Genomic DNA, 4,193 nt, shown 5'->3' with positions numbered 1-4,193 from the left:
AAAATTGATATTAGCAAAGTAAAAATCCCAAAGCACCTTACCGATGCTTACTTCAAGAAAAAGAAACTGCGGAAACCCAGACAGGAAGGTGAGATCTTCCACAGAGAGAGGGAGAAATATGGAGGCGTGGGGGGTGGGGGGCGGGGGCATGCCTTCCGGCCATGTGGGAGGACGCCTCCACTGTTGCCAAGTGGCCTTGGATACCTGGCCGCAGGATGCTGGGCAGCATCAGGTGAAGATTATGGTCACTGGGCCTCAGGTAACCACAGAGAAAGAGCTTCGGAGTACCATTCTTTTTAATGCCTACAAAAAGGAGGTATTTCCCACCAATAATGGCCATAAATCCATGCAGAAAAGACTTCAGGGTAATTGGAAGATTCAGAGCTTAAAAGAGGAAATCACATCTGAGAAGCTAATTGGGGTGAAGCTATAGATTACAGATGGGCCAAGGGAGAACTTTTTTTTTTTTTGGAGAGGTTTTCGCTATAGGGCGTGTGCGCTCACCAGACAGACAGAGAGAGACAGAGAGATAGAAAGTGAGAAATCAACCCCCAGGGGCATGGCCACACTGCAATCCCTTCTCCTTTGTTCTCCTCTTGGGATCTTGGGCACGCACGCACACGCGCCCGGCGTGAGTTTTAAGCCACCTGGTCTGGGACGCGAACTGCGGTCAACTACGTGGGAGTCCAGCGACATAGCCATTACACTAACTGCTGGTCCCGGGAAAACTTTACTGTAGCTGAGTTTGAAGTCCTGAAGAAGTGCTTTGACAGTGGAGGAGATATCCTTGTGATGCTGGGAGGAGGGGAATCCAGATTTGACTTTAATACTTTCTACTAGAAGAATATGGAATCACGGTTGATGATGATGCTGTGGTTAGAAAAGTGCATTACAACTATTTCCATCCTAAAGAAGCTCTGGTTTCCAATGGAGTCTTAAACGGAATGAGCCGAGCTGCAGGGAAGGCTGTGCCTGGAATCATCGATGAGGAGAGCAGCGGAAACAATGCCCAGGCTCTCACCTGCGTTGATCCTGTTGGTGCCACATGAGTGTCATGGAACCAGCAGTGGCTGTTCTGTCTACAGGTTCTGTCTGTTCCCCACTTAACAGACCCATTCTGGCTTTCTACCACTCAGAGCCAAGGCGGGAAGCTGGCAGTGCTTGGCTCCTGTCACATGTTCAGTGACCAATATTTGGATAAAGAAGAAAACAGCAAAATCATGGATCTTTTCCAGTGACTCACAGCAGAGGGCATCCACCTAAACCAGACTGATGCTGAGGACCCAGAGATTTCCGACTCTGTGATGCTGCCTGATACCACCACCCTGTGTCTCCAGGGCATGATGAGAACCCACGGGACTTTGCCACCCTCTTCAATCTGCCATTTACCAGCTGATTCTGCCTCCCTCCCCAAGGTCATCAAGGCTCAGGAGCAGCTCCACGTGAAACGCGAACGGCTCCAGTTCATCCAGCCTCAGAGACGCCGCGGCCAGCCCCGCAGCCCACGGTTTTCCCTCCTAGTTTGGGGAATTGCCACCTCCTCCTCTGGAGCTGTTTGACCTAGATGAGTCGTTCTCTGAGAAGGCATGGCTTGCTCAGATCACCAACTACTGTACTGAAGAAGGCCTGGAACTCTATGCCAGGAAATGTGGCGACATTCTTGGTGTCACCAGTAAACTACCAAAGGACCAAAAGATGCGAAACATATCCTTGAGCATATCTTCTTCCAAGTGGTGGAGTTCAAGAAGTTGAACCAGGAACATGGTGTTGATACAAGTGAACCAGCATTCCAGAACAATTTCTGAGGACTCTGCCTCTTGAAGCATTTTCTGCCTCTTGATTTTCTCTTTGTGAACTATTTTTGACTTGTTCCTTAACACAGTTGTCTGTACACTTGTTCCTTTACAAGCTGTTCTATGAATCTTCTGTAGTGTCCAGATAGGTATAACATTTCTAACTTACAGAATCCTTATATAAAATACATTCCGTTTTTAAAAATTAAATCTATGATTGAATCTGTAAATAAATAAATAAATAAATAAGGAGAAAAACGAGATTTCAGGGCAGCGCAAGGTTGATCAGAAAGCTGTGGACTCACAGATTTTACCAAAAATCAAAGCTGTTCTTCAGCTCCAGGGCTGCCTGCTTTTTTTGTTTGCCCTTACAAACGGAGTTTATCCTCACAAATTGGTGTTCTAATTTTTTTCCCAAGAACCTAATTAAATAATTGATCCTATATTAAAAAAATTGTATATAAAAGTAAAGTGACCCTTGGAATCCTGCAGGTGGCATGGCAGTTAAGGGCACTGGACTCCCACATGGCCAACTATGGTTCAAGTTCCGGACCTGGCAGCTTGCTTTCTCACTTTCCTTTTTTCTCTGGTCAAATTAAAAATAATAATAATAAAAACAAATAAAATTAAATAAATAATTAAAACCCACCGCGCCATATATGAACATCAACAAGAAAATCATCACAGACCTACATGTAAGAGCTGAAACTAAATCTTATAGAAGAGTATCTTAGTGACCTTGTGTGGTTTGGCAGATTTCTTTTAAAAGAAAAAGGCACAAAGTATAAATAAAAAATTAATATTAATAAATTGAATTTCATCAAAGTCCAGTTTTTTGGCATAGTGCTTAAGGGGCCCCAGATCTTTTTAATTTTATTTTATTTATTTATTTTTTGGAGAGGTTTTTTGCTACAGAAAGAGAGAGACAGAGACAGAAAGCGAGAAATCACCCCTCGGGGGGATGGCCATGCCTCCATCCCTTCTCCTTCCTTCTCTTTGGGATCTCTTGGGCACACATGCACACATGCCCGGCATGAGTTTAAGCCACCGAGTCCGGGACTTGAACTGCGGTCGACTACATGGGAGTTCAGCGACATAGCCATTACACTAACTGCTGGTCCCAAGGGGCCCCAGATCTTGTATGGCCAACCATGTGGTTTAAGTCCTAGACCTGGTGGCTTGGAAACACAGCAGGCATGTGTGCATGCATGCCCCAAATCCTGAGAAGATGTAGAACTGGGTGAGATGGGATTGTGGCATGGCCATACCCTCAGTTAGTGCTTTCTTCTCCCCCCTCTCTTTTTCAAGTGCATGTGCATGTGCCCTCTGGCAAATTCTTCTGAATTTTAAAAACTTTTAATCAAAACTTCATGTGGGAGTCCAGAACCCTTAACCACCACACCATCTGCCAACCCTAATCAATTAGTATATTTGTGGGGCTTTGTGCAAATAACAGACTAAATTGAGACTAAATTTATTCATTTTTATTTTTAAATATTTTTTGCAAATAAGTTGGTTTATGCCTCTCTTTGGTAAAAAGAGGAATGGAGAGAGAAAAAAATGCTTCCGAAGAAAATTACAGCTCACTTATGACTAGATTTTAGCTCTGTCCATATCTGTTTCTAGTTTTTAGTATCTACCTACCGTTTGAACAATCCTAACCTTCTTCCTAGCTTTAAGTCTTCAGATTTCTCTTAACACTTTTTGATTTTGATTTATTAAAGCTAAAATAGCTTTTCTTGACATTAAAAAATACATAAAAAATAAAATTTCTATTTAATGACCACAATAAGCTATGTAGCCACAGCTAGGTGCTACTTTATAGTTTGTTCATTTCTCTCACTGAGTTTTATGCCTAAAGTCAGACATGTGTTCACAGGTTTGTATTTATCAGCTGCACTTGTTATCGAAAGTATTTAGATTAATTAAGATCTTTTGTGAATCAATAAAATGTGAAAAATGACTCAATAAACAAAAATAGAAAAAAGAATATATGATAAAGAGCCAAAAAAAGAACCCAGTTTTGAAAACAAATAAAAGATTTAAACAGACATTTCAGTTAAAATAATATGGACTACAAATACATACAGGAAAAGGTGCTTAAGCTCATTAAGCACCTTAAGGAAATGTAAACCCGAACCCCAATAACTTGCGACTGCAGGACCAGTGGCATGGTCACAGTTTTGAAAGGCCGACCGTCGGTCTGCTCTCTGACTCAGTACTCACTGCTTAGTGCCATTGCCCACCTTTCAGTGCGCTTCCTGAACCTGGACCTCCACTGTCCTAAACAGTGTTGGTATTTCCTGGAGCCTCCGGAATATGTGCTCCAGTAATTCAGGGTTATAGAACAAGAGAAAAAGCATAAATTGGAGGAAGATGTGGGTCCAATCCAGGACAGCA

At 42.7% G+C, this 4,193-nt stretch overlaps 1 pseudogene; it reads left to right on the top strand.

The window, feature by feature from the left end:
* Window positions 1–148: 148 nt before the first annotated feature.
* LOC102476163 (intraflagellar transport protein 52 homolog pseudogene) lies at window positions 149–1,840 on the top strand (annotated as a pseudogene).
* The last annotated feature ends 2,353 nt before the right edge of the window (window positions 1,841–4,193 follow it).

Source organism: Tupaia chinensis, unplaced genomic scaffold (genome assembly GCF_000334495.1).
Source record: "Tupaia chinensis unplaced genomic scaffold, TupChi_1.0 Scaffold000175_1, whole genome shotgun sequence".
NCBI lineage: Eukaryota > Metazoa > Chordata > Mammalia > Scandentia > Tupaiidae > Tupaia > Tupaia belangeri.
The sequence above is the reverse complement of the archived record's forward strand: the minus strand, read 5'-3'. Positions and strand labels throughout refer to the sequence as shown.